The sequence below is a fragment of the Gadus macrocephalus genome, chromosome 10 (genome assembly GCF_031168955.1).
Source record: "Gadus macrocephalus chromosome 10, ASM3116895v1".
Classification (NCBI taxonomy): Eukaryota; Metazoa; Chordata; class Actinopteri; order Gadiformes; family Gadidae; genus Gadus; species Gadus macrocephalus.
The window spans coordinates 20,811,975-20,837,718 of NC_082391.1; the positions used below are offsets into that span (position 1 = coordinate 20,811,975).

The 25,744-nt window shown below is 37.7% G+C and overlaps 50 non-coding genes across 50 annotated transcripts; all 50 read right to left on the reverse strand.

Moving 5' to 3' along the window:
- Positions 1-2,153: 2,153 nt before the first annotated feature.
- Positions 2,154-2,226, reverse strand: trnar-ucg (transfer RNA arginine (anticodon UCG)). The gene has a single exon. It is a non-coding gene; the product is annotated as a tRNA-Arg (tRNA).
- Positions 2,227-2,318: 92 nt separating this feature from the next.
- trnai-aau (transfer RNA isoleucine (anticodon AAU)) lies at positions 2,319-2,392 on the reverse strand. The gene has a single exon. It is a non-coding gene; the product is annotated as a tRNA-Ile (tRNA).
- Positions 2,393-2,540: 148 nt separating this feature from the next.
- On the reverse strand, positions 2,541-2,613 carry trnar-ucg (transfer RNA arginine (anticodon UCG)). The gene has a single exon. It is a non-coding gene; the product is annotated as a tRNA-Arg (tRNA).
- A 91-nt stretch (positions 2,614-2,704) lies between these two features.
- trnai-aau (transfer RNA isoleucine (anticodon AAU)) lies at positions 2,705-2,778 on the reverse strand. The gene has a single exon. It is a non-coding gene; the product is annotated as a tRNA-Ile (tRNA).
- A 922-nt stretch (positions 2,779-3,700) lies between these two features.
- trnar-ucg (transfer RNA arginine (anticodon UCG)) lies at positions 3,701-3,773 on the reverse strand. The gene has a single exon. It is a non-coding gene; the product is annotated as a tRNA-Arg (tRNA).
- A 477-nt stretch (positions 3,774-4,250) lies between these two features.
- On the reverse strand, positions 4,251-4,324 carry trnai-aau (transfer RNA isoleucine (anticodon AAU)). Its single transcript has one exon. It is a non-coding gene; the product is annotated as a tRNA-Ile (tRNA).
- A 922-nt stretch (positions 4,325-5,246) lies between these two features.
- On the reverse strand, positions 5,247-5,319 carry trnar-ucg (transfer RNA arginine (anticodon UCG)). Its single transcript has one exon. It is a non-coding gene; the product is annotated as a tRNA-Arg (tRNA).
- Positions 5,320-6,018: 699 nt separating this feature from the next.
- trnar-ucg (transfer RNA arginine (anticodon UCG)) lies at positions 6,019-6,091 on the reverse strand. The gene has a single exon. It is a non-coding gene; the product is annotated as a tRNA-Arg (tRNA).
- A 91-nt stretch (positions 6,092-6,182) lies between these two features.
- Positions 6,183-6,256, reverse strand: trnai-aau (transfer RNA isoleucine (anticodon AAU)). The gene has a single exon. It is a non-coding gene; the product is annotated as a tRNA-Ile (tRNA).
- Positions 6,257-7,178: 922 nt separating this feature from the next.
- trnar-ucg (transfer RNA arginine (anticodon UCG)) lies at positions 7,179-7,251 on the reverse strand. The gene has a single exon. It is a non-coding gene; the product is annotated as a tRNA-Arg (tRNA).
- A 699-nt stretch (positions 7,252-7,950) lies between these two features.
- trnar-ucg (transfer RNA arginine (anticodon UCG)) lies at positions 7,951-8,023 on the reverse strand. Its single transcript has one exon. It is a non-coding gene; the product is annotated as a tRNA-Arg (tRNA).
- A 313-nt stretch (positions 8,024-8,336) lies between these two features.
- Positions 8,337-8,409, reverse strand: trnar-ucg (transfer RNA arginine (anticodon UCG)). The gene has a single exon. It is a non-coding gene; the product is annotated as a tRNA-Arg (tRNA).
- Positions 8,410-8,501: 92 nt separating this feature from the next.
- Positions 8,502-8,575, reverse strand: trnai-aau (transfer RNA isoleucine (anticodon AAU)). Its single transcript has one exon. It is a non-coding gene; the product is annotated as a tRNA-Ile (tRNA).
- A 535-nt stretch (positions 8,576-9,110) lies between these two features.
- On the reverse strand, positions 9,111-9,183 carry trnar-ucg (transfer RNA arginine (anticodon UCG)). The gene has a single exon. It is a non-coding gene; the product is annotated as a tRNA-Arg (tRNA).
- A 313-nt stretch (positions 9,184-9,496) lies between these two features.
- Positions 9,497-9,569, reverse strand: trnar-ucg (transfer RNA arginine (anticodon UCG)). The gene has a single exon. It is a non-coding gene; the product is annotated as a tRNA-Arg (tRNA).
- A 91-nt stretch (positions 9,570-9,660) lies between these two features.
- Positions 9,661-9,734, reverse strand: trnai-aau (transfer RNA isoleucine (anticodon AAU)). The gene has a single exon. It is a non-coding gene; the product is annotated as a tRNA-Ile (tRNA).
- A 922-nt stretch (positions 9,735-10,656) lies between these two features.
- On the reverse strand, positions 10,657-10,729 carry trnar-ucg (transfer RNA arginine (anticodon UCG)). The gene has a single exon. It is a non-coding gene; the product is annotated as a tRNA-Arg (tRNA).
- Positions 10,730-11,428: 699 nt separating this feature from the next.
- Positions 11,429-11,501, reverse strand: trnar-ucg (transfer RNA arginine (anticodon UCG)). Its single transcript has one exon. It is a non-coding gene; the product is annotated as a tRNA-Arg (tRNA).
- A 313-nt stretch (positions 11,502-11,814) lies between these two features.
- trnar-ucg (transfer RNA arginine (anticodon UCG)) lies at positions 11,815-11,887 on the reverse strand. Its single transcript has one exon. It is a non-coding gene; the product is annotated as a tRNA-Arg (tRNA).
- Positions 11,888-11,979: 92 nt separating this feature from the next.
- On the reverse strand, positions 11,980-12,053 carry trnai-aau (transfer RNA isoleucine (anticodon AAU)). Its single transcript has one exon. It is a non-coding gene; the product is annotated as a tRNA-Ile (tRNA).
- Positions 12,054-12,588: 535 nt separating this feature from the next.
- Positions 12,589-12,661, reverse strand: trnar-ucg (transfer RNA arginine (anticodon UCG)). Its single transcript has one exon. It is a non-coding gene; the product is annotated as a tRNA-Arg (tRNA).
- A 477-nt stretch (positions 12,662-13,138) lies between these two features.
- trnai-aau (transfer RNA isoleucine (anticodon AAU)) lies at positions 13,139-13,212 on the reverse strand. Its single transcript has one exon. It is a non-coding gene; the product is annotated as a tRNA-Ile (tRNA).
- Positions 13,213-13,360: 148 nt separating this feature from the next.
- trnar-ucg (transfer RNA arginine (anticodon UCG)) lies at positions 13,361-13,433 on the reverse strand. Its single transcript has one exon. It is a non-coding gene; the product is annotated as a tRNA-Arg (tRNA).
- A 700-nt stretch (positions 13,434-14,133) lies between these two features.
- Positions 14,134-14,206, reverse strand: trnar-ucg (transfer RNA arginine (anticodon UCG)). Its single transcript has one exon. It is a non-coding gene; the product is annotated as a tRNA-Arg (tRNA).
- A 313-nt stretch (positions 14,207-14,519) lies between these two features.
- trnar-ucg (transfer RNA arginine (anticodon UCG)) lies at positions 14,520-14,592 on the reverse strand. Its single transcript has one exon. It is a non-coding gene; the product is annotated as a tRNA-Arg (tRNA).
- A 91-nt stretch (positions 14,593-14,683) lies between these two features.
- On the reverse strand, positions 14,684-14,757 carry trnai-aau (transfer RNA isoleucine (anticodon AAU)). Its single transcript has one exon. It is a non-coding gene; the product is annotated as a tRNA-Ile (tRNA).
- Positions 14,758-15,679: 922 nt separating this feature from the next.
- trnar-ucg (transfer RNA arginine (anticodon UCG)) lies at positions 15,680-15,752 on the reverse strand. Its single transcript has one exon. It is a non-coding gene; the product is annotated as a tRNA-Arg (tRNA).
- A 699-nt stretch (positions 15,753-16,451) lies between these two features.
- Positions 16,452-16,524, reverse strand: trnar-ucg (transfer RNA arginine (anticodon UCG)). The gene has a single exon. It is a non-coding gene; the product is annotated as a tRNA-Arg (tRNA).
- Positions 16,525-16,837: 313 nt separating this feature from the next.
- trnar-ucg (transfer RNA arginine (anticodon UCG)) lies at positions 16,838-16,910 on the reverse strand. Its single transcript has one exon. It is a non-coding gene; the product is annotated as a tRNA-Arg (tRNA).
- A 92-nt stretch (positions 16,911-17,002) lies between these two features.
- trnai-aau (transfer RNA isoleucine (anticodon AAU)) lies at positions 17,003-17,076 on the reverse strand. Its single transcript has one exon. It is a non-coding gene; the product is annotated as a tRNA-Ile (tRNA).
- A 535-nt stretch (positions 17,077-17,611) lies between these two features.
- trnar-ucg (transfer RNA arginine (anticodon UCG)) lies at positions 17,612-17,684 on the reverse strand. Its single transcript has one exon. It is a non-coding gene; the product is annotated as a tRNA-Arg (tRNA).
- A 477-nt stretch (positions 17,685-18,161) lies between these two features.
- trnai-aau (transfer RNA isoleucine (anticodon AAU)) lies at positions 18,162-18,235 on the reverse strand. The gene has a single exon. It is a non-coding gene; the product is annotated as a tRNA-Ile (tRNA).
- Positions 18,236-18,383: 148 nt separating this feature from the next.
- Positions 18,384-18,456, reverse strand: trnar-ucg (transfer RNA arginine (anticodon UCG)). Its single transcript has one exon. It is a non-coding gene; the product is annotated as a tRNA-Arg (tRNA).
- Positions 18,457-19,451: 995 nt separating this feature from the next.
- trnar-ucg (transfer RNA arginine (anticodon UCG)) lies at positions 19,452-19,524 on the reverse strand. Its single transcript has one exon. It is a non-coding gene; the product is annotated as a tRNA-Arg (tRNA).
- A 313-nt stretch (positions 19,525-19,837) lies between these two features.
- On the reverse strand, positions 19,838-19,910 carry trnar-ucg (transfer RNA arginine (anticodon UCG)). The gene has a single exon. It is a non-coding gene; the product is annotated as a tRNA-Arg (tRNA).
- Positions 19,911-20,997: 1,087 nt separating this feature from the next.
- trnar-ucg (transfer RNA arginine (anticodon UCG)) lies at positions 20,998-21,070 on the reverse strand. Its single transcript has one exon. It is a non-coding gene; the product is annotated as a tRNA-Arg (tRNA).
- Positions 21,071-21,162: 92 nt separating this feature from the next.
- On the reverse strand, positions 21,163-21,236 carry trnai-aau (transfer RNA isoleucine (anticodon AAU)). The gene has a single exon. It is a non-coding gene; the product is annotated as a tRNA-Ile (tRNA).
- Positions 21,237-21,384: 148 nt separating this feature from the next.
- Positions 21,385-21,457, reverse strand: trnar-ucg (transfer RNA arginine (anticodon UCG)). Its single transcript has one exon. It is a non-coding gene; the product is annotated as a tRNA-Arg (tRNA).
- Positions 21,458-21,770: 313 nt separating this feature from the next.
- trnar-ucg (transfer RNA arginine (anticodon UCG)) lies at positions 21,771-21,843 on the reverse strand. Its single transcript has one exon. It is a non-coding gene; the product is annotated as a tRNA-Arg (tRNA).
- Positions 21,844-21,934: 91 nt separating this feature from the next.
- On the reverse strand, positions 21,935-22,008 carry trnai-aau (transfer RNA isoleucine (anticodon AAU)). Its single transcript has one exon. It is a non-coding gene; the product is annotated as a tRNA-Ile (tRNA).
- A 534-nt stretch (positions 22,009-22,542) lies between these two features.
- On the reverse strand, positions 22,543-22,615 carry trnar-ucg (transfer RNA arginine (anticodon UCG)). Its single transcript has one exon. It is a non-coding gene; the product is annotated as a tRNA-Arg (tRNA).
- A 313-nt stretch (positions 22,616-22,928) lies between these two features.
- On the reverse strand, positions 22,929-23,001 carry trnar-ucg (transfer RNA arginine (anticodon UCG)). The gene has a single exon. It is a non-coding gene; the product is annotated as a tRNA-Arg (tRNA).
- A 313-nt stretch (positions 23,002-23,314) lies between these two features.
- Positions 23,315-23,387, reverse strand: trnar-ucg (transfer RNA arginine (anticodon UCG)). The gene has a single exon. It is a non-coding gene; the product is annotated as a tRNA-Arg (tRNA).
- Positions 23,388-24,087: 700 nt separating this feature from the next.
- Positions 24,088-24,160, reverse strand: trnar-ucg (transfer RNA arginine (anticodon UCG)). Its single transcript has one exon. It is a non-coding gene; the product is annotated as a tRNA-Arg (tRNA).
- A 91-nt stretch (positions 24,161-24,251) lies between these two features.
- Positions 24,252-24,325, reverse strand: trnai-aau (transfer RNA isoleucine (anticodon AAU)). Its single transcript has one exon. It is a non-coding gene; the product is annotated as a tRNA-Ile (tRNA).
- A 148-nt stretch (positions 24,326-24,473) lies between these two features.
- On the reverse strand, positions 24,474-24,546 carry trnar-ucg (transfer RNA arginine (anticodon UCG)). The gene has a single exon. It is a non-coding gene; the product is annotated as a tRNA-Arg (tRNA).
- Positions 24,547-24,859: 313 nt separating this feature from the next.
- Positions 24,860-24,932, reverse strand: trnar-ucg (transfer RNA arginine (anticodon UCG)). The gene has a single exon. It is a non-coding gene; the product is annotated as a tRNA-Arg (tRNA).
- Positions 24,933-25,023: 91 nt separating this feature from the next.
- trnai-aau (transfer RNA isoleucine (anticodon AAU)) lies at positions 25,024-25,097 on the reverse strand. The gene has a single exon. It is a non-coding gene; the product is annotated as a tRNA-Ile (tRNA).
- A 148-nt stretch (positions 25,098-25,245) lies between these two features.
- Positions 25,246-25,318, reverse strand: trnar-ucg (transfer RNA arginine (anticodon UCG)). The gene has a single exon. It is a non-coding gene; the product is annotated as a tRNA-Arg (tRNA).
- Positions 25,319-25,631: 313 nt separating this feature from the next.
- trnar-ucg (transfer RNA arginine (anticodon UCG)) lies at positions 25,632-25,704 on the reverse strand. The gene has a single exon. It is a non-coding gene; the product is annotated as a tRNA-Arg (tRNA).
- Between the last annotated feature and the right edge of the window lie 40 nt (positions 25,705-25,744).

Here is a 25,744-nt window from a genome sequence, read left to right on the forward strand (position 1 = left end):
GGCCAGTACGGGGGTTGAACCCGTGACCTTGGCGTTATTAGCACCACGCTCTAACCAACTGAGCTTACCGGCCCATATATTAAATATTAATTTCATCTTTCTTTTTTGTATTTTCAATTACAAATAGTTTGAAAAGGGATTCACTCAAATGTTATCGAAGCATTCCCTTGTTTCACAGAATGTTATTCAAGCTATTAACTTTGAGCGAGGTCAATTCCACGTAACCACGAAGGGATTCGAACCCTCAAACTTCTGATCCGAAGTCAGACGCCTAATCCATTAGCACACGTGGCTTCTATTGATTAGTCGATTGGTCTTTATATTTTTTACGGAAGTGTATAATTCATCCTCAAATTAATACATTAATAAACTCAACAAAGAATAGATGGCCAGTACGGGGGTTGAACCCGTGACCTTGGCGTTATTAGCACCACGCTCTAACCAACTGAGCTAACCTGCCCATAAATTAAGTGTTAATTTCATCTTTCTTTTTTGTATTTTCAATTACAAATAGTTTGAAAAGGGATACACTCAAATGTTATCGAAGCATTCCCTTGTTTCACAGAATGTTATTCAAGCTATTAACTTTGAGCGAGGTCAATTCCACGTAACCACGAAGGGGATCGAACCCTCAATCTTCTGATCCGAAGTCAGACTCCTAATCCATTAGCCCACGTGGCTTCTATTGATTAGTCGATTGGTCTTTATATTTTTTACGGAAGTGTATAATTCATCCTCAAATTAATACATCAATGAACTCAACAAAGAAATGATGGCCAGTACGGGGGTTGAACACGTGACCTTGGCGTTATTAGCACCACGCTCTAACCAACTGAGCTAACCGGCCTGTCATTTAAGTGTTTATTTCATCTTTTTTTTTTGTTTTTACAATTTCAAACAGTTTGAGAAATGATTCACTTAAATGTTTTCGACGCATTCCCTTGTTTCACAGAATGTTATTCAAGCTATTAACTTTGAGCGAGGTCAATTCCACGTAACCACGCAGGGATTCGAACCCTCAATCTTCTGATCCGAAGTCAGACGCCTAATCCATTAGCCCACGTGGCTTCTATTGATTAGTCGATTGGTCTTTATATTTTTTACGGAAGTGTATAATTCATCCTCAAATTAATACACTCAACAAAGAATAGATGGCCAGAACGGGGGTTGAACCCGTGACCTTGGCGTTATTAGCACCACGCTCTAACCAACTGAGCTAACCGGCCTATTTAATAAGTGTTAATTTCATCTTTCTTTTTTGTATTTTCAATTACAAATAGTTTGAAAAGGGATTCACTCAAATGTTATCGAAGCATTCCCTTGTTTCACAGAATGTTATTCAAGCTATTAACTTTGAGCGAGGTCAATTCCACGTAACCACGAAGGGATTCGAACCCTCAATCTTCTGACCCGAAGTCAGACGCCTTATCCATTAGGCCACGTGGCTTCTGTTTAATAGTCGATTGGTCTATATATTTTTTGGGAAGTGTATAATTCATCCTCAAATTAATACATTAATAAACTCAACAAAGAATTGATGGCCAGTACGGGGGTTGAACCCGTGACCTTGGCGTTATTAGCACCACGCTCTAACCAACTGAGCTAACCGTCCTTTTTTGTGAGTGTTCATTTCATGTTTGTTTTTTTGGTATTTTCAATTACAAATACCGTAGTTTGAGAAGGGATTCACTGAAATGTTATGGAAGCATTCCCTTGTTTCACAGAATGTTTTATAAGCTACCAACTTTGAGCGAGGTCAATTCCAACTAACCACGAAGGGATTCGAACCCTCAATCTTCTGATCCGAAGTCAGACGCCTTATCCATTAGGCCACGGGGCTTCTGATTATTAGTCGATTGGTCTTTATATTTTTTCGGAAGTGTATAATTCATTCTCAAATTAATACATTAAAAAACTCAACAACGAATTGATGGCCAGTACGGGGGTTGAACCCGTGACCTTGGCGTTATTAGCACCACTCTCTAACCAACTGAGCTAACCGGCCTTTCATTGAAGTGTTAATTTAATCTTTTTTTTTTGTTTTTACAATTTCAAACAGTTTAAGAAATGATTCACTTAAATGTTGTCGAAACATTGCCTTGTTTCAAAGAATGGTATATACGCTACCAACTTTGAGCGAGGTCAATTCCACGTAACCACGAAGGGATTCGAACCCTCAATCTTCTGATCCGAAGTCAGACGCCTTATCCATTAGGCCACGTGGCATCTGTTGATTAGTCGATTGGTCTTTATATTTTTTACGGAAGTGTATAATTCATCCTCAAATTAATACATCAATGAACTCAACAAAGATTTGATGGCCAGTACGGGGGTTGAACCCGTGACCTTGGCGTTATTAGCACCACGCTCTAACCAACTGAGCTAACCGGCCTTTTATGTAAATGTTCATTTCATGTTTTTTTTTGGTATTTTCAATTACAAATAGTTTGAAAAGGGATTCAATCAAATGTTATCGAAGCATTCCCTTGTTTCACAGAATGTTTTATAAGTTACCAACTTTGAGCGAGGTCAATTCCAACTAACCACGAAGGGATTCGAACCCTCAATCTTCTGATCCGAAGTCAGACGCCTTATCCATTAGGCCACGTGGCTTCTGATTAATAGTCGATCGGTCTTTATATTTTTTCGGAAGTGTATAATTCATCCTCAAATTAATACATTAATAAACTCAACAAAGAATTAATGGCCAGTACGGGGGTTGAACCCGTGACCTTAGCGTTATTAGCACCACGCTCTAACCAACTGAGCTAACCGGCCTTTCATTTAAGTGATTATTTCATCTTTTTTTTTTGTTTTTACAATTTCAAACAGTTTGAGAAATGATTCACTTAAATGTTGTCGAAACATTGCCTTGTTTCAAAGAATGTTATATAAGCTACCACCTTTGAGCGAGGTCAATTCCAACTAACCACGAAGGGATTCGAACCCTCAATCTTCTAATCCGAAGTCAGACGCCTTATCCATTAGGCCACGTACCTACTGTTTAACATCCGAATGGTCTATATATTTTTTACGGAAGTGTATAATTCATCCTCAAATTAATACATTAATAAACTCAACAAAGAATAGATGGCCAGTACGGGGGTTGAACCCGTGACCTTGGCGTTATTAGCACCACGCTCTAACCAACTGAGCTTACCGGCCCATATATAAAATATTAATTTCATCTTTCTTTTTTGTATTTTCAATTACAAATAGTTTGAAAAGGGATTCACTCAAATGTTATCGAAGCATTCCCTTGTTTCACAGAATGTTATTCAAGCTATTAACTTTGAGCGAGGTCAATTCCACGTAACCACGAAGGGATTCGAACCCTCAAACTTCTGATCCGAAGTCAGACGCCTAATCCATTAGCACACGTGGCTTCTATTGATTAGTCGATTGGTCTTTATATTTTTTACGGAAGTGTATAATTCATCCTCAAATTAATACATCAATGAACTCAACACAGAAATGATGGCCAGTACGGGTGTTGAACACGTGACCTTGGCGTTATTAGCACCACGCTCTAACCAACTGAGCTAACCCGCCTTTCATTTAAGTGTTTATTTCATCTTTTTTTTTTGTTTTTACAATTTCAAACAGTTTGAGAAATGATTCACTTAAATGTTATCGAAACATTGCCTTGTTTCAAAGAATGTTATATAAGCTACCACCTTTGAGCAATGTCAATTCCACGTAACCACGAAGGGATTCGAACCCTCAATCTTCTGATCCGAAGTCAGACGCCTTATCCATTAGGCCACGTGGCTACTTTTTAACAGTCAATTGGTCTATATATTTTTTACGGAAGTGTATAATTCATCCTCAAATTAATACACTAATAAACTCAACAAAGAATTGATGGCAGTACGGGGGTTGAACCCGTGACCTTGGCGTTATTAGCACCACTCTCTAACCAACTGAGCTAACCGGCCTATCATTTAAGTGTTCATTTCATCTTTTTTTTTTGTTTTTACAATTTCAAACAGTTTGAAAAGGGATTCACTCAAATGTTATCGAAGCATTCCCTTGTTTCACAGAATGTTATATAAGTTACCAACTTTGAGCGAGGTCAATTCCAACTAACCACGAAGGGATTCGAACCCTCAATCTTCTGATCCGAAGTCAGACGCATTATCCATTAGGCCACGTGGCTTCTGATTAATAGTCGATCGGTCTTTATATTTTTTCGGAAGTGTATAATTCATCCTCAAATTAATACATTAATAAACTCAACAAAGAATTAATGGCCAGTACGGGGGTTGAACCCGTGACCTTAGCGTTATTAGCACCACGCTCTAACCAACTGAGCTAACCGGCCTTTCATTTAAGTGATTATTTCATCTTTTTTTTTTGTTTTTACAATTTCAAACAGTTTGAGAAATGATTCACTTAAATGTTGTCGAAACATTGCCTTGTTTCAAAGAATGTTATATAAGCTACCACCTTTGAGCGAGGTCAATTCCAACTAACCACGAAGGGATTCGAACCCTCAATCTTCTAATCCGAAGTCAGACGCCTTATCCATTAGGCCACGTACCTACTGTTTAACATCCGAATGGTCTATATATTTTTTACGGAAGTGTATAATTCATCCTCAAATTAATACATTAATAAACTCAACAAAGAATAGATGGCCAGTACGGGGGTTGAACCCGTGACCTTGGCGTTATTAGCTCCACGCTCTAACCAACTGAGCTTACCGGCCCATATATAAAATATTAATTTCATCTTTCTTTTTTGTATTTTCAATTACAAATAGTTTGAAAAGGGATTCACTCAAATGTTATCGAAGCATTCCCTTGTTTCACAGAATGTTATTCAAGCTATTAACTTTGAGCGAGGTCAATTCCACGTAACCACGAAGGGATTCGAACCCTCAAACTTCTGATCCGAAGTCAGACGCCTAATCCATTAGCACACGTGGCTTCTATTGATTAGTCGATTGGTCTTTATATTTTTTACGGAAGTGTATAATTCATCCTCAAATTAATACATCAATGAACTCAACAAAGAAATGATGGCCAGTACGGGTGTTGAACACGTGACCTTGGCGTTATTAGCACCACGCTCTAACCAACTGAGCTAACCCGCCTTTCATTTAAGTGTTTATTTCATCTTTTTTTTTTGTTTTTACAATTTCAAACAGTTTGAGAAATGATTCACTTAAATGTTATCGAAACATTGCCTTGTTTCAAAGAATGTTATATAAGCTACCACCTTTGAGCAATGTCAATTCCACGTAACCACGAAGGGATTCGAACCCTCAATCTTCTGATCCGAAGTCAGACGCCTTATCCATTAGGCCACGTGGCTACTGTTTAACAGTCAATTGGTCTATATATTTTTTACGGAAGTGTATAATTCATCCTCAAATTAATACACTAATAAACTCAACAAAGAATTGATGGCAGTACGGGGGTTGAACCCGTGACCTTGGCGTTATTAGCACCAAGCTCTAACCAACTGAGCTAACCGGCCTTTAATGTAAGTGTTCATTTCATGTTTTATTTTGGTATTTTCAATTACAAATAGTTTGAGAAGGGATTCACTCAAATGTTATCGAAGCATTCCCTTGTTTCACAGAATGTTTTATGAACTACAAACTTTGAGCGAGGTCAATTCCGACTAACCACGAAGGGATTCGAACCCTCAATCTTCTGATACGAAGTCAGACGCCTTATCCATTAGGCCACATGGCTTCTGTTTAATACGCGATTGGTCTTTATATTTTTTCGGAAGTGTATAATTCATTCTCAAATTAATACATTAAAAAACTCAACAACGAATTGATGGCCAGTACGGGGGTTGAACCCGTGACCTTGGCGTTATTAGCACCACTCTCTAACCAACTGAGCTAACCGGCCTATCATTTAAGTGTTAATTTCATCTTTTTTTTTTGTTTTTACAATTTCAAACAGTTTGAAAAGGGATTCACTCAAATGTTATCGAAGCATTCCCTTGTTTCACAGAATGTTATATAAGTTACCAACTTTGAGCGAGGTCAATTCCAACTAACCACGAAGGGATTCGAACCCTCAATCTTCTGATCCGAAGTCAGACGCCTTATCCATTAGGCCACGTGGCTTCTGATTAATAGTCGATCGGTCTTTATATTTTTTCGGAAGTGTATAATTCATCCTCAAATTAATACATTAATAAACTCAACAAAGAATTAATGGCCAGTACGGGGGTTGAACCCGTGACCTTAGCGTTATTAGCACCACGCTCTAACCAACTGAGCTAACCGGCCTTTCATTTAAGTGATTATTTCATCTTTTTTTTTTGTTTTTACAATTTCAAACAGTTTGAGAAATGATTCACTTAAATGTTGTCGAAACATTGCCTTGTTTCAAAGAATGTTATATAAGCTACCACCTTTGAGCGAGGTCAATTCCAACTAACCACGAAGGGATTCGAACCCTCAATCTTCTAATCCGAAGTCAGACGCCTTATCCATTAGGCCACGTACCTACTGTTTAACATCCGAATGGTCTATATATTTTTTACGGAAGTGTATAATTCATCCTCAAATTAATACATTAATAAACTCAACAAAGAATAGATGGCCAGTACGGGGGTTGAACCCGTGACCTTGGCGTTATTAGCTCCACGCTCTAACCAACTGAGCTTACCGGCCCATATATAAAATATTAATTTCATCTTTCTTTTTTGTATTTTCAATTACAAATAGTTTGAAAAGGGATTCACTCAAATGTTATCGAAGCATTCCCTTGTTTCACAGAATGTTATTCAAGCTATTAACTTTGAGCGAGGTCAATTCCACGTAACCACGAAGGGATTCGAACCCTCAAACTTCTGATCCGAAGTCAGACGCCTAATCCATTAGCACACGTGGCTTCTATTGATTAGTCGATTGGTCTTTATATTTTTTACGGAAGTGTATAATTCATCCTCAAATTAATACATCAATGAACTCAACAAAGAAATGATGGCCAGTACGGGTGTTGAACACGTGACCTTGGCGTTATTAGCACCACGCTCTAACCAACTGAGCTAACCCGCCTTTCATTTAAGTGTTTATTTCATCTTTTTTTTTTGTTTTTACAATTTCAAACAGTTTGAGAAATGATTCACTTAAATGTTATCGAAACATTGCCTTGTTTCAAAGAATGTTATATAAGCTACCACCTTTGAGCAATGTCAATTCCACGTAACCACGAAGGGATTCGAACCCTCAATCTTCTGATCCGAAGTCAGACGCCTTATCCATTAGGCCACGTGGCTACTTTTTAACAGTCAATTGGTCTATATATTTTTTACGGAAGTGTATAATTCATCCTCAAATTAATACACTAATAAACTCAACAAAGAATTGATGGCAGTACGGGGGTTGAACCCGTGACCTTGGCGTTATTAGCACCAAGCTCTAACCAACTGAGCTAACCGGCCTTTAATGTAAGTGTTCATTTCATGTTTTATTTTGGTATTTTCAATTACAAATAGTTTGAGAAGGGATTCACGCAAATGTTATCGAAGCATTCCCTTGTTTCACAGAATGTTTTATAAACTACAAACTTTGAGCGAGGTCAATTCCGACTAACCACGAAGGGATTCGAACCCTCAATCTTCTGATACGAAGTCAGACGCCTTATCCATTAGGCCACATGGCTTCTGTTTAATACGCGATTGGTCTTTATATTTTTTCGGAAGTGTATAATTCATTCTCAAATTAATACATTAAAAAACTCAACAACGAATTGATGGCCAGTACGGGGGTTGAACCCGTGACCTTGGCGTTATTAGCACCACTCTCTAACCAACTGAGCTAACCGGCCTATCATTTAAGTGTTAATTTCATCTTTTTTTTTTGTTTTTACAATTTCAAACAGTTTGAAAAGGGATTCACTCAAATGTTATCGAAGCATTCCCTTGTTTCACAGAATGTTATATAAGTTACCAACTTTGAGCGAGGTCAATTCCAACTAACCACGAAGGGATTCGAACCCTCAATCTTCTGATCCGAAGTCAGACGCCTTATCCATTATGCCACGTGGCTTCTGATTAATAGTCGATCGGTCTTTATATTTTTTCGGAAGTGTATAATTCATCCTCAAATTAATACATTAATAAACTCAACAAAGAATTAATGTCCAGTATAGGGGTTGAACCCGTGACCTTAGCGTTATTAGCACCACGCTCTAACCAACTGAGCTAACCGGCCTTTCATTTAAGTGATTATTTCATCTTTTTTTTTTGTTTTTACAATTTCAAACTGTTTGAGAAATGATTCACTTGAATGTTATCGAAACATTGCCTTGTTTCAAAGAATGTTATATAAGCTACCACCTTTGAGCGAGGTCAATTCCAACTAACCACGAAGGGATTCGAACCCTCAATCTTCTAATCCGAAGTCAGACGCCTTATCCATTAGGCCACGTAGCTACTGTTTAACATCCGATTGGTCTATATATTTTTTCCGGAAGTGTATAATTCATCCTCAAATTAATACATTAATAAACTCAACAAAGAATAGATGGCCAGTACGGGGGTTGAACCCGTGACCTTGGCGTTATTAGCACCACGCTCTAACCAACTGAGCTAACCGGCCCATAAATTAAATATTAATTTCATCTTTCTTTTTTGTATTTTCAATTCCAAATAGTTTGAAAAGGGATTCACTCAAATGTTATCGAAGCATTCCCTTGTTTCACAGAATGTTATTCAAGCTATTAACTTTGAGCGAGGTCAATTCCACGTAACCACGAAGGGATTCGAACCCTCAAACTTCTGATCCGAAGTCAGACGCCTAATCCATTAGCACACGTGGCTTCTTTTGATTAGTCGATTGGTCTTTATATTTTTTACGGAAGTGTATAATTCATCCTCAAATTAATACATCAATGAACTCAACAAAGAAATGATGGCCAGTACGGGTGTTGAACACGTGACCTTGGCGTTATTAGCACCATGCTCTAACCAACTGAGCTAACCCGCCTTTCATTTAAGTGTTTATTTCATCTTTTTTTTTTGTTTTTACAATTTCAAACAGTTTGAGAAATAATTCACTTAAATGTTATCGAAACATTGCCTTGTTTCAAAGAATGTTATATAAGCTACCACCTTTGAGCGATGTCAATTCCACGTAACCACGAAGGGATTCGAACCCTCAATCTTCTGATCCGAAGTCAGACGCCTTATCCATTAGGCCACGTGGCTTCTGTTTAACAGTCAATTGGTCTATATATTTTTTACGGAAGTGTATAATTCATCCTCAAATTAATACATTAATAAACTCAACAAAGAATTGATGGCAGTACGGGGGTTGAACCCGTGACCTTGGCGTTATTAGCACCAAGCTCTAACCAACTGAGCTAACCGGCCTTTAATGTAAGTGTTCATTTCATGTTTTTTTTTGGTATTTTCAATTACAAATAGTTTGAGAAGGGATTCACTCAAATGTTATCGAAGCATTCCCTTGTTTCACAGAATGTTTTATAAACTACAAACTTTGAGCGAGGTCAATTCCAACTAACCACGAAGGGATTCGAACCCTCAATCTTCTGATCCGAAGTCAGACGCCTTATCCATTAGGCCACGTGGCTTCTGATTAATAGTCGATCGGTCTTTATATTTTTTCGGAAGTGTATAATTCATCCTCAAATTAATACATTAATAAACTCAACAAAGAATTAATGGCCAGTACGGGGGTTGAACCCGTGACCTTAGCGTTATTAGCACCACGCTCTAACCAACTGAGCTAACCGGCCTTTCATTTAAGTGATTATTTCATCTTTTTTTTTTGTTTTTACAATTTCAAACAGTTTGAGAAATGATTCACTTAAATGTTGTCGAAACATTGCCTTGTTTCAAAGAATGTTATATAAGCTACCACCTTTGAGCGAGGTCAATTCCAACTAACCACGAAGGGATTCGAACCCTCAATCTTCTAATCCGAAGTCAGACGCCTTATCCATTAGGCCACGTACCTACTGTTTAACATCCGAATGGTCTATATATTTTTTACGGAAGTGTATAATTCATCCTCAAATTAATACATTAATAAACTCAACAAAGAATAGATGGCCAGTACGGGGGTTGAACCCGTGACCTTGGCGTTATTAGCACCACGCTCTAACCAACTGAGCTTACCGGCCCATATATAAAATATTAATTTCATCTTTCTTTTTTGTATTTTCAATTACAAATAGTTTGAAAAGGGATTCACTCAAATGTTATCGAAGCATTCCCTTGTTTCACAGAATGTTATTCAAGCTATTAACTTTGAGCGAGGTCAATTCCACGTAACCACGAAGGGATTCGAACCCTCAAACTTCTGATCCGAAGTCAGACGCCTAATCCATTAGCACACGTGGCTTCTATTGATTAGTCGATTGGTCTTTATATTTTTTACGGAAGTGTATAATTCATCCTCAAATTAATACATCAATGAACTCAACAAAGAAATGATGGCCAGTACGGGTGTTGAACACGTGACCTTGGCGTTATTAGCACCACGCTCTAACCAACTGAGCTAACCCGCCTTTCATTTAAGTGTTTATTTCATCTTTTTTTTTTGTTTTTACAATTTCAAACAGTTTGAGAAATGATTCACTTAAATGTTATCGAAACATTGCCTTGTTTCAAAGAATGTTATATAAGCTACCACCTTTGAGCAATGTCAATTCCACGTAACCACGAAGGGATTCGAACCCTCAATCTTCTGATCCGAAGTCAGACGCCTTATCCATTAGGCCACGTGGCTACTGTTTAACAGTCAATTGGTCTATATATTTTTTACGGAAGTGTATAATTCATCCTCAAATTAATACACTAATAAACTCAACAAAGAATTGATGGCAGTACGGGGGTTGAACCCGTGACCTTGGCGTTATTAGCACCAAGCTCTAACCAACTGAGCTAACCGGCCTTTAATGTAAGTGTTCATTTCATGTTTTATTTTGGTATTTTCAATTACAAATAGTTTGAGAAGGGATTCACTCAAATGTTATCGAAGCATTCCCTTGTTTCACAGAATGTTTTATAAACTACAAACTTTGAGCGAGGTCGATTCCGACTAACCACGAAGGGATTCGAACCCTCAATCTTCTGATACGAAGTCAGACGCCTTATCCATTAGGCCACATGGCTTCTGTTTAATACGCGATTGGTCTTTATATTTTTTCGGAAGTGTATAAATCATTCTCAAATTAATACATTAATAAACTCAACAACGAATTGATGGCCAGTACAGGGGTTGAACCCGTGACCTTGGCGTTATTAGCACCACTCTCTAACCAACTGAGCTAACCGGCCTATCATTTAAGTGTTAATTTCATCTTTTTTTTTTGTTTTTACAATTTCAAACAGTTTGAAAAGGGATTCACTCAAATGTTATCGAAGCATTCCCTTGTTTCACAGAATGTTATATAAGTTACCAACTTTGAGCGAGGTCAATTCCAACTAACCACGAAGGGATTCGAACCCTCAATCTTCTGATCCGAAGTCAGACGCCTTATCCATTAGGCCACGTGGCTTCTGATTAATAGTCGATCGGTCTTTATATTTTTTCGGAAGTGTATAATTCATCCTCAAATTAATACATTAATAAACTCAACAAAGAATTAATGTCCAGTATAGGGGTTGAACCCGTGACCTTAGCGTTATTAGCACCACGCTCTAACCAACTGAGCTAACCGGCCTTTCATTTAAGTGATTATTTCATCTTTTTTTTTTGTTTTTACAATTTCAAACAGTTTGAGAAATGATTCACTTGAATGTTATCGAAACATTGCCTTGTTTCAAAGAATGTTATATAAGCTACCACCTTTGAGCGAGGTCAATTCCAACTAACCACGAAGGGATTCGAACCCTCAATCTTCTAATCCGAAGTCAGACGCCTTATCCATTAGGCCACGTAGCTACTGTTTAACATCCGATTGGTCTATATATTTTTTACGGAAGTGTATAATTCATCCTCAAATTAATACATTAATAAACTCAACAAAGAATAGATGGCCAGTACGGGGGTTGAACCCGTGACCTTGGCGTTATTAGCACCACGCTCTAACCAACTGAGCTAACCGGCCTATAAATTAAATATTAATTTCATCTTTCTTTTTTGTATTTTCAATTCCAAATAGTTTGAAAAGGGATTCACTCAAATGTTATCGAAGCATTCCCTTGTTTCACAGAATGTTATTCAAGCTATTAACTTTGAGCGAGGTCAATTCCACGTAACCACGAAGGGATTCGAACCCTCAAACTTCTGATCCGAAGTCAGACGCCTAATCCATTAGCACACGTGGCTTCTATTGATTAGTCGATTGGTCTTTATATTTTTTACGGAAGTGTATAATTCATCCTCAAATTAATACATCAATGAACTCAACAAAGAAATGATGGCCAGTACGGGTGTTGAACACGTGACCTTGGCGTTATTAGCACCATGCTCTAACCAACTGAGCTAACCCGCCTTTCATTTAAGTGTTTATTTCATCTTTTTTTTTTGTTTTTACAATTTCAAACAGTTTGAGAAATAATTCACTTAAATGTTATCGAAACATTGCCTTGTTTCAAAGAATGTTATATAAGCTACCACCTTTGAGCGATGTCAATTCCACGTAACCACGAAGGGATTCGAACCCTCAATCTTCTGATCCGAAGTCAGACGCCTTATCCATTAGGCCACGTGGCTTCTGTTTAACAGTCAATTGGTCTATATATTTTTTACGGAAGTGTATAATTCATCCTCAAATTAATACATTAATAAACTCAACAAAGAATTGATGGCAGTACGGGGGTTGAACCCGTGACCTTGGCGTTATTAGCACCAAGCTCTAACCAACTGAGCTAACCGGCCTTTAATGTAAGTGTTCATTTCATGTTTTTTTTTGGTATTTTCAATTACAAATAGTTTGAGAAGGGATTCACTCAAATGTTATCGAAGCATTCCCTTGTTTCACAGAATGTTTTATAAACTACAAACTTTGAGCGAGGTCAATTCCAACTAACCACGAAGGGATTCGAACCCTCAATCTTCTGATACGAAGTCAGACGCCTTATCCATTAGGCCACATGGCTTCTGTTTAATAGGCGATTGGTCTTTATATTTTTTCGGAAGTGTATAATTCATCCTCAAATTAATACATTAATAAACTCAACAATGAATTGATGGCCAGTACGGGGGTTGAACCCGTGACCTTGGCGTTATTAGCACCACGCTCTAACCAACTGAGCTAACCGGCCTTTTTTTTAAGTGTTAATTTCATCTTTTTTTTTTGTTTTTACAATTTCAAACAGTTTGAGAAATGATTCACTTAAATGTTGTTGAAACATTGCCTTGTTTCAAAGAATGTTATATATGCTACCACCTTTGAGCGAGGTCAATTCCAACTAACCACGAAGGGATTCGAACCCTCAATCTTCTGATCCGAAGTCAGACGCCTTATCCATTAGGCCACGTGGCTTCTGTTTAACCGTCTATTGGTCTATATATTTTTTACGGAAGTGTATAATTCATCCTCAAATTAATACATTAATAAACTCAACAAAGAATTGATAGCAGTACGGGGGTTGAACCCGTGACCTTGACGTTATTAGCACCACGCTCTAACCAACTGAGCTAACCGGCCTTTTATGTATTTGTTCATTTCATGTTTTTTTTTGGTATTTTCAATTACAAATAGTTTGAGAAGGGATACACTCAAATGTTATCGAAGCATTCCCTTGTTTCACAGAATGTTATTCAAGCTATTAACTTTGAGCGAGGTCAATTCCACGTAACCACGAAGGGATTCGAACCCTCAAACTTCTGATCCGAAGTCAGACGCCTAATCCATTAGCACACGTGGCTTCTATTGATTAGTCGATTGGTCTTTATATTTTTTACGGAAGTGTATAATTCATCCTCAAATTAATACATCAATGAACTCAACAAAGAAATGATGGCCAGTACGGGTGTTGAACACGTGACCTTGGCGTTATTAGCACCATGCTCTAACCAACTGAGCTAACCCGCCTTTCATTTAAGTGTTTATTTCATCTTTTTTTTTTGTTTTTACAATTTCAAACAGTTTGAGAAATAATTCACTTAAATGTTATCGAAACATTGCCTTGTTTCAAAGAATGTTATATAAGCTACCACCTTTGAGCGATGTCAATTCCACGTAACCACGAAGGGATTCGAACCCTCAATCTTCTGATCCGAAGTCAGACGCCTTATCCATTAGGCCACGTGGCTTCTGTTTAACAGTCAATTGGTCTATATATTTTTTACGGAAGTGTATAATTCATCCTCAAATTAATACATTAATAAACTCAACAAAGAATTGATGGCAGTACGGGGGTTGAACCCGTGACCTTGGCGTTATTAGCACCAAGCTCTAACCAACTGAGCTAACCGGCCTTTAATGTAAGTGTTCATTTCATGTTTTTTTTTGGTATTTTCAATTACAAATAGTTTGAGAAGGGATTCACTCAAATGTTATCGAAGCATTCCCTTGTTTCACAGAATGTTTTATAAACTACAAACTTTGAGCGAGGTCAATTCCAACTAACCACGAAGGGATTCGAACCCTCAATCTTCTGATCCGAAGTCAGACGCCTTATCCATTAGGCCACGTGGCTTCTGATTAATAGTCGATCGGTCTTTATATTTTTTCGGAAGTGTATAATTCATCCTCAAATTAATACATTAATAAACTCAACAAAGAATTAATGGCCAGTACGGGGGTTGAACCCGTGACCTTAGCGTTATTAGCACCACGCTCTAACCAACTGAGCTAACCGGCCTTTCATTTAAGTGATTATTTCATCTTTTTTTTTTGTTTTTACAATTTCAAACAGTTTGAGAAATGATTCACTTAAATGTTGTCGAAACATTGCCTTGTTTCAAAGAATGTTATATAAGCTACCACCTTTGAGCGAGGTCAATTCCAACTAACCACGAAGGGATTCGAACCCTCAATCTTCTAATCCGAAGTCAGACGCCTTATCCATTAGGCCACGTACCTACTGTTTAACATCCGAATGGTCTATATATTTTTTACGGAAGTGTATAATTCATCCTCAAATTAATACATTAATAAACTCAACAAAGAATAGATGGCCAGTACGGGGGTTGAACCCGTGACCTTGGCGTTATTAGCACCACGCTCTAACCAACTGAGCTTACCGGCCCATATATAAAATATTAATTTCATCTTTCTTTTTTGTATTTTCAATTACAAATAGTTTGAAAAGGGATTCACTCAAATGTTATCGAAGCATTCCCTTGTTTCACAGAATGTTATTCAAGCTATTAACTTTGAGCGAGGTCAATTCCACGTAACCACGAAGGGATTCGAACCCTCAAACTTCTGATCCGAAGTCAGACGCCTAATCCATTAGCACACGTGGCTTCTATTGATTAGTCGATTGGTCTTTATATTTTTTACGGAAGTGTATAATTCATCCTCAAATTAATACATCAATGAACTCAACAAAGAAATGATGGCCAGTACGGGTGTTGAACACGTGACCTTGGCGTTATTAGCACCACGCTCTAACCAACTGAGCTAACCCGCCTTTCATTTAAGTGTTTATTTCATCTTTTTTTTTTGTTTTTACAATTTCAAACAGTTTGAGAAATGATTCACTTAAATGTTATCGAAACATTGCCTTGTTTCAAAGAATGTTATATAAGCTACCACCTTTGAGCAATGTCAATTCCACGTAACCACGAAGGGATTCGAACCCTCAATCTTCTGATCCGAAGTCAGACGCCTTATCCATTAGGCCACGTGGCTACTGTTTAACAGTCAATTGGTCTATATATTTTTTACGGAAGTGTATAATTCATCCTCAAATTAATACACTAATAAACTCAACAAAGAATTGATGGCAGTACGGGGGTTGAACCCGTGACCTTGGCGTTATTAGCACCAAGCTCTAACCAACTGAGCTAACCGGCCTTTAATGTAAGTGTTCATTTCATGTTTTATTTTGGTATTTTCAATTACAAATAGTTTGAGAAGGGATTCACTCAAATGTTATCGAAGCATTCCCTTGTTTCACAGAATGTTTTATAAACTACAAACTTTGAGCGAGGTCGATTCCGACTAACCACGAAGGGATTCGAACCCTCAATCTTCTGATACGAAGTCAGACGCCTTATCCATTAGGCCACATGGCTTCTGTTTAATACGCGATTGGTCTTTATATTTTTTCGGAAGTGTATAATTCATTCTCAAATTAATACATTAAAAAACTCAACAACGAATTGATGGCCAGTACAGGGGTTGAACCCGTGACCTTGGCGTTATTAGCACCACTCTCTAACCAACTGAGCTAACCGGCCTATCATTTAAGTGTTAATTTCATCTTTTTTTTTTGTTTTTACAATTTCAAACAGTTTGAAAAGGGATTCACTCAAATGTTATCGAAGCATTCCCTTGTTTCACAGAATGTTATATAAGTTACCAACTTTGAGCGAGGTCAATTCCAACTAACCACGAAGGGATTCGAACCCTCAATCTTCTGATCCGAAGTCAGACGCCTTATCCATTAGGCCACGTGGCTTCTGATTAATAGTCGATCGGTCTTTATATTTTTTCGGAAGTGTATAATTCATCCTCAAATTAATACATTAATAAACTCAACAAAGAATTAATGTCCAGTATAGGGGTTGAACCCGTGACCTTAGCGTTATTAGCACCACGCTCTAACCAACTGAGCTAACCGGCCTTTCATTTAAGTGATTATTTCATCTTTTTTTTTTGTTTTTACAATTTCAAACAGTTTGAGAAATGATTCACTTGAATGTTATCGAAACATTGCCTTGTTTCAAAGAATGTTATATAAGCTACCACCTTTGAGCGAGGTCAATTCCAACTAACCACGAAGGGATTCGAACCCTCAATCTTCTAATCCGAAGTCAGACGCCTTATCCATTAGGCCACGTAGCTACTGTTTAACATCCGATTGGTCTATATATTTTTTACGGAAGTGTATAATTCATCCTCAAATTAATACATTAATAAACTCAACAAAGAATAGATGGCCAGTACGGGGGTTGAACCCGTGACCTTGGCGTTATTAGCACCACGCTCTAACCAACTGAGCTAACCGGCCTATAAATTAAATATTAATTTCATCTTTCTTTTTTGTATTTTCAATTCCAAATAGTTTGAAAAGGGATTCACTCAAATGTTATCGAAGCATTCCCTTGTTTCACAGAATGTTATTCAAGCTATTAACTTTGAGCGAGGTCAATTCCACGTAACCACGAAGGGATTCGAACCCTCAAACTTCTGATCCGAAGTCAGACGCCTAATCCATTAGCACACGTGGCTTCTATTGATTAGTCGATTGGTCTTTATATTTTTTACGGAAGTGTATAATTCATCCTCAAATTAATACATCAATGAACTCAACAAAGAAATGATGGCCAGTACGGGTGTTGAACACGTGACCTTGGCGTTATTAGCACCATGCTCTAACCAACTGAGCTAACCCGCCTTTCATTTAAGTGTTTATTTCATCTTTTTTTTTTGTTTTTACAATTTCAAACAGTTTGAGAAATAATTCACTTAAATGTTATCGAAACATTGCCTTGTTTCAAAGAATGTTATATAAGCTACCACCTTTGAGCGATGTCAATTCCACGTAACCACGAAGGGATTCGAACCCTCAATCTTCTGATCCGAAGTCAGACGCCTTATCCATTAGGCCACGTGGCTTCTGTTTAACAGTCAATTGGTCTATATATTTTTTACGGAAGTGTATAATTCATCCTCAAATTAATACATTAATAAACTCAACAAAGAATTGATGGCAGTACGGGGGTTGAACCCGTGACCTTGGCGTTATTAGCACCAAGCTCTAACCAACTGAGCTAACCGGCCTTTAATGTAAGTGTTCATTTCATGTTTTTTTTTGGTATTTTCAATTACAAATAGTTTGAGAAGGGATTCACTCAAATGTTATCGAAGCATTCCCTTGTTTCACAGAATGTTTTATAAACTACAAACTTTGAGCGAGGTCAATTCCAACTAACCACGAAGGGATTCGAACCCTCAATCTTCTGATACGAAGTCAGACGCCTTATCCATTAGGCCACATGGCTTCTGTTTAATAGGCGATTGGTCTTTATATTTTTTCGGAAGTGTATAATTCATCCTCAAATTAATACATTAATAAACTCAACAATGAATTGATGGCCAGTACGGGGGTTGAACCCGTGACCTTGGCGTTATTAGCACCACGCTCTAACCAACTGAGCTAACCGGCCTTTTTTTTAAGTGTTAATTTCATCTTTTTTTTTTGTTTTTACAATTTCAAACAGTTTGAGAAATGATTCACTTAAATGTTGTTGAAACATTGCCTTGTTTCAAAGAATGTTATATATGCTACCACCTTTGAGCGAGGTCAATTCCAACTAACCACGAAGGGATTCGAACCCTCAATCTTCTGATCCGAAGTCAGACGCCTTATCCATTAGGCCACGTGGCTTCTGTTTAACCGTCTATTGGTCTATATATTTTTTACGGAAGTGTATAATTCATCCTCAAATTAATACATTAATAAACTCAACAAAGAATTGATAGCAGTACGGGGGTTGCACCCGTGACCTTGACGTTATTAGCACCACGCTCTAACCAACTGAGCTAACCGGCCTTTTATGTATTTGTTCATTTCATGTTTTTTTTTGGTATTTTCAATTACAAATAGTTTGAGAAGGGATACACTCAAATGTTATCGAAGCATTCCCTTGTTTCACAGAATGTTTTATAAACTACAAACTTTGAGCGAGGTCAATTCCAACTAACCACGAAGCGATTCGAACCCTCAATCTTCTGATCCGAAGTCAGACGCCTTATCCATTAGGCCACGTGGCTCCTGTTTAATAGGCGATTGGTCTTTATATTTTTTCGGAAGTGTATAATTCATCCTCAAATTAATACATTAATAAACTCAACAAAGAATTGATGGCAGTACGGGGGTTGAACCCGTGACCTTGGCGTTATTAGCACCAAGCTCTAACCAACTGAGCTAACCGGCCTTTAATGTAAGTGTTCATTTCATGTTTTTTTTTGGTATTTTCAATTACAAATAGTTTGAGAAGGGATTCACTCAAATGTTATCGAAGCATTCCCTTGTTTCACAGAATGTTTTATAAACTACAAACTTTGAGCGAGGTCAATTCCAACTAACCACGAAGGGATTCGAACCCTCAATCTTCTGATACGAAGTCAGACGCCTTATCCATTAGGCCACATGGCTTCTGTTTAATAGGCGATTGGTCTTTATATTTTTTCGGAAGTGTATAATTCATCCTCAAATTAATACATTAATAAACTTTTATTTAAGCTTTAATTTCATCTTTTTTTTTTGTTTTTACAATTTCAAACAGTTTGCGAAATGATTCACTTAAATGTTGTCGAAACATTGCCTTGTTTCAAAGAATGATATATATGCTACCACCTTTGAGCGAGGTCAATTCCACGTAACCACGAAGGGATTCGAACCCTCAATCTTCTGATCCGAAGTCAGACGCCTTATCTATTAGGCCACGTGGCTTCTGATTAATAGGCGATTGGTCTTTATATTTTTTCGGAAGTGTATAATTCATCCTCAAATTAATACATTTATAAACTCAACAAAGAATTGATGGCCAGTACGGGGGTTGAACCCGTGACCTTGGTGTTATTAGCACCACGCTCTAACCAACTGAGCTAACCAGCCTTTTATGTAGTTGTTCATTTCATGTTTTTTTTTGGTATTTTCATTTACAAATAGTTCGAGAAGGGATTCACTCAAATGTTATCGAAGCATTCCCTTGTTTCACAGAATGTTTTATAAGCTACCAACTTTGAGCGAGATCAATTCCAACTAACCACGAAGGGATTCGAACCCTCAATCTTCTGATCCGAAGTCAGACGCCTTATCCATTAGGCCACGTGGCTTCTGTTTAATATGCGATTGGTCTTTATATTTTTTCGGAAGTGTATAATTCATCCTCAAATTAATACATTAATAAACTCAACAAAGAATTGATGGCCAGTACGGGGGTTGAATCCGTGACCTTGGCGTTATTAGCACCACGCTCTAACCAACTGAGCTAACCGGCCTTTTATTTAAGTGTTAATTTCATCTTTTTTTTTTGTTTGTACAATTTCAAACAGTTTGAGAAATGATTAACTTAAATGTTGTCGAAACATTGCCTTGTTTCAAAGAATGGTATTTAAGCTACCAACTTTGAGCGAGGTCAATTCCACGTAACCACGAAGGGATTCGAACCCTCAATCTTCTGATCCGAAGTCAGACGCCTAATCCATTAGCCCACGTGGCTCCTATTCAATAGTCTTTTGGTCTTTATATTTTTTACGGAAGTGTATAATTCATCCTCAAATTAATACATCAATGAACTCAACAAAGAAATGATGGCCAGTACGGGGGTTGAACCCGTGACCTTGGCGTTATTAGCACCACTCTCTAACCAACTGAGCTAACCGGCCTGTCATTTAAGTGTTTATTTCATCTTTTTTTTTTGTTTTTACAATTTCAAACAGTTTGAGAAATGATTCACTTAAATGTTGTCGAAACATTGCCTTGTTTCAAAGAATGTTATATAAGCTACCACCTTTGAGCGAGGTCAATTCCACGTAACCACGAAGGGATTCGAACCCTCAAACTTCTGATCCGAAGTCAGACGCCTAATCCATTAGCACACGTGGCTTCTATTGATTAGTCGATTGGTCTTTATATTTTTTACGGAAGTGTATAATTCATCCTCAAATTAATACATCAATGAACTCAACAAAGAAATGATGGCCAGTACGGGTGTTGAACACGTGACCTTGGCGTTATTAGCACCACGCTCTAACCAACTGAGCTAACCCGCCTTTCATTTAAGTGTTTATTTCATCTTTTTTTTTTGTTTTTACAATTTCAAACAGTTTGAGAAATAATTCACTTAAATGTTATCGAAACATTGCCTTGTTTCAAAGAATGTTATATAAGCTACCACCTTTGAGCGATGTCAATTCCACGTAACCACGAAGGGATTCGAACCCTCAATCTTCAGATCCGAAGTCAGACGCCTTATCCATTAGGCCACGTGGCTTCTGTTTAACAGTCAATTGGTCTATATATTTTTTACGGAAGTGTATAATTCATCCTCAAATTAATACATCAATGAACTCAACAAAGAAATGATGGCCAGTACGGGGGTTGAACCCGTGACCTTGGCGTTATTAGCACCACGCTCTAACCAACTGAGCTAACCGGCCTTTTTTTTAAGTGTTAATTTCATCTTTTTTTTTTGTTTTTACAATTTCAAACAGTTTGAGAAATGATTCACTTAAATGTTGTCGAAACATTGCCTTGTTTCAAAGAATGTTATATATGCTACCACCTTTGAGCGAGGTCAATTCCAACTAACCACGAAGGGATTCGAACCCTCAATCTTCTGATCCGAAGTCAGACGCCTTATCCATTAGGCCACGTGGCTTCTGTTTAACCGTCTATTGGTCTATATATTTTTTACGGAAGTGTATAATTCATCCTCAAATTAATACATTAATAAACTCAACAAAGAATTGATAGCAGTACGGGGGTTGAACCCGTGACCTTGACGTTATTAGCACCACGCTCTAACCAACTGAGCTAACCGGCCTTTTATGTATTTGTTCATTTCATGTTTTTTTTTGGTATTTTCAATTACAAATAGTTTGAGAAGGGATTCACTCAAATGTTATCGAAGCATTCCCTTGTTTCACAGAATGTTTTATAAACTACAAACTTTGAGCGAGGTCAATTCCAACTAACCACGAAGGGATTCGAACCCTCAATCTTCTGATCCGAAGTCAGACGCCTTATCCATTAGGCCACGTGGCTCCTGTTTAATAGGCGATTGGTCTTTATATTTTTTCGGAAGTGTATAATTCATCCTCAAATTAATACATTAATAAACTCAACAAAGAATTGATGGCCAGTACGGGGGTTGAACCCGTGACCTTGGCGATATTAGCACCACGCTCTAACCAACTGAGCTAACCGGCCTTTTATTTAAGCTTTAATTTCATCTTTTTTTTTTGTTTTTACAATTTCAAACAGTTTGCGAAATGATTCACTTAAATGTTGTCAAAACATTGCCTTGTTTCAAAGAATGTTATATATGCTACCACCTTTGAGCGAGGTCAATTCCAACTAACAACGAACGGATTCGAACCCTCAATCTCCTGATCCGGAGTCAGACGCCTTATCCATTAGGCCACGTGGCTACTGTTTAACAGTCGATTGGTCTATACATTTTTTACGGAAGTGTATAATTCATCCTCAAATTAATACATTAATAAACTCAACAAAGAATTGATGGCAGTACGGGGGTTGAACCCGTGACCTTGGCGTTATTAGCACCACGCTCTAACCAACTGAGCTAACCGGCCTTTTTTGTATTTGTTCATTTCATGTTTTTTTTTGGTATTTTCAATTACAAATAGTTTGAGAAGGGATTCACTCAAATGTTATCGAAGCATTCCCTTGTTTCACAGAATGTTTTATAAACTACAAACTTTGAGCGAGGTCAATTCCAACTAACCACGAAGGGATTCGAACCCTCAATCTTCTGATCCGAAGTCAGACGCCTTATCCATTAGGCCACGTGGCTGCTGTTTAATAGGCGATTGGTCTTTATATTTTTTCGGAAGTGTATAATTCATCCTCAAATTAATACATTAATAAACTCAACAAAGAATAGATGGCCAGTACGGGGGTTGAAACCGTGACCTTGGCATTATTAGCACCACGCTCTAACCAACTGAGCTAACCGGCCTTTTATTTAAGTGTTAATTTCATCTTTTTTTTTTGTTTGTACAATTTCAAACAGTTTGAGAAATGATTAACTTAAATGTTGTCGAAACATTGCCTTGTTTCAAAGAATGGTATTTTAGCTACCAACTTTGAGCGAGGTCAATTCCACGTAACCACGAAGGGATTCGAACCCTCAATCTTCTGATCCGAAGTCAGACGCCTTATCCATTAGGCCACGTGGCTTCTGATTAATAGGCGATTGGTCTTTATATTTTTTCGGAAGTGTATAATTCATCCTCAAATTAATACATTTATAAACTCAACAAAGAATTGATGGCCAGTACGGGGGTTGAACCCGTGACCTTGGTGTTATTAGCACCACGCTCTAACCAACTGAGCTAACCAGCCTTTTATGTAGTTGTTCATTTCATGTTTTTTTTTGGTATTTTCATTTACAAATAGTTCGAGAAGGGAATCACTCAAATGTTATCGAAGCATTCCCTTGTTTCACAGAATGTTTTATAAGCTACCAACTTTGAGCGAGATCAATTCCAACTAACCACGAAGGGATTCGAACCCTCAATCTTCTGATCCGAAGTCAGACGCCTTATCCATTAGGCCACGTGGCTTCTGTTTAATATGCGATTGGTCTTTATATTTTTTCGGAAGTGTATAATTCATCCTCAAATTAATACATTAATAAACTCAACAAAGAATTGATGGCCAGTACGGGGGTTGAATCCGTGACCTTGGCGTTATTAGCACCACGCTCTAACCAACTGAGCTAACCGGCCTTTTATTTAAGTGTTAATTTCATCTTTTTTTTTTGTTTGTACAATTTCAAACAGTTTGAGAAATGATTAACTTAAATATTGTCGAAACATTTCCTTGTTTCAAAGAATGGTATTTAAGCTACCAACTTTGAGCGAGGTCAATTCCACGTAACCACGAAGGGATTCGAACCCTCAATCTTCTGATCCGAAGTCAGACGCCTAATCCATTAGCCCACGTGGCTCCTATTGAATAGTCTTTTGGTCTTTATATTTTTTACGGAAGTGTATAATTCATCCTCAAATTAATACATCAATGAACTCAACAAAGAAATGATGGCCAGTACGGGGGTTGAACCCGTGACCTTGGCGTTATTAGCACCACTCTCTAACCAACTGAGCTAACCGGCCTGTCATTTAAGTGTTTATTTCATCTTTTTTTTTTGTTTTTACAATTTCAAACAGTTTGAGAAATGATTCACTTAAATGTTGTCGAAACATTGCCTTGTTTCAAAGAATGTTATATAAGCTACCACCTTTGAGCGATGTCAATTCCACGTAACCACAAAGGGATTCGAACCCTCAATCTTCTGATCCGAAGTCAGACGCCTTATCCATTAGGCCACGTGGCTTCTGTTTAATAGGCGTTTGGTCTTTATATTTTTTCGGAAGTGTATAATTCATCCTCAAATTAATACATTAATAAACTCAACAATGAATTGATGGCCAGTACGGGGGTTGAACCCGTGACCTTGGCGTCATTAGCACCACGCTCTAACCAACTGAGCTAACCGGCCTTTTATTTAAGTGTTAATTTCATCTTTTTTTTTTGTTTTTACAATTTCAAACAGTTTGAGAAATGATTCACTTAAATGTTGTCGAAACATTGCCTTGTTTCAAAGAATGTTATATATGCTACCACCTTTGAGCGAGGTCAATTCCAACTAACCACGAAGGGATTCGAACCCTCAATCTTCTGATCCGAAGTCAGACGCCTTATCCATTAGGCCACGTGGCTTCTGTTTAACAGTCTATTGGTCTATATATTTTTTCGGAAGTGTATAATTCATCCTCAAATTAATACATTAATAAACTCAACAATGAATTGATGGCCAGTACGGGGGTTGAACACGTGACCTTGGCGTTATTAGCACCACGCTCTAACCAACTGAGCTAACCGGCCTTTTATTTAAGTGTTAATTTCATCTTTTTTTTTGGTATTTTCAATTACAAATAGTTTGAGAAGGGATTCACTCAAATGTTATCGAAGCATTCCCTTGTTTCACAGAATGTTTTATAAACTACCAACTTTGAGCGAGGTCAATTCCAACAAACCACGAAGGGATTCGAACCCTCAATCTTCTGATCCGAAGTCAGACGCCTTATCCATTAGGCCACGTGGCTACTGATTAATAGACGATTGGTCTCTATATTTTTTCGGAAGTGTATAATTAATTCTCAAATTAATACATTAATAAACTCAACAACGAATTGATGGCCAGTACGGGGGTTGAACCCGTGACCTTAGCGTTATTAGCACCACGCTCTAACCAACTGAGCTAACCGGCCTTTTATTTAAGTGTTAATTTCATCTTTTTTTTTTGTTTTTACAATTTCAAACAGTTTGAGAAATGATTCACTTAAATGTTGTCGAAACATTGCCTTGTTTCAAAGAATGTTATATATGCTACCACCTTTGAGCGAGGTCAATTCCAACTAACCACGAAGGGATTCGAACCCTCAATCTTCTGATCCGAAGTCAGACGCCTTATCCATTAGGCCACGTGGCTTCTGTTTAACAGTCTATTGGTCTATATATTTTTTCGGAAGTGTATAATTCATCCTCAAATTAATACATTAATAAACTCAACAATGAATTTATGGCCAGTACGGGGGTTGAACACGTGACCTTGGCGTTATTAGCACCACGCTCTAACCAACTGAGCTAACCGGCCTTTTATTTAAGTGTTAATTTCATCTTTTTTTTTGGTATTTTCAATTACAAATAGTTTGAGAAGGGATTCACTCAAATGTTATCGAAGCATTCCCTTGTTTCACAGAATGTTTTATAAACTACAAACTTTGAGCGTGGTCAATTCCAACTAACCACGGAGGGATTCGAACCCTCAATCTTCTGATCCGAAGTCAGACGCCTTATCCATTAGGCCACGTGGCTTCTGTTTAAAAGGCGATTGGTCTTTATATTTTTTCGGAAG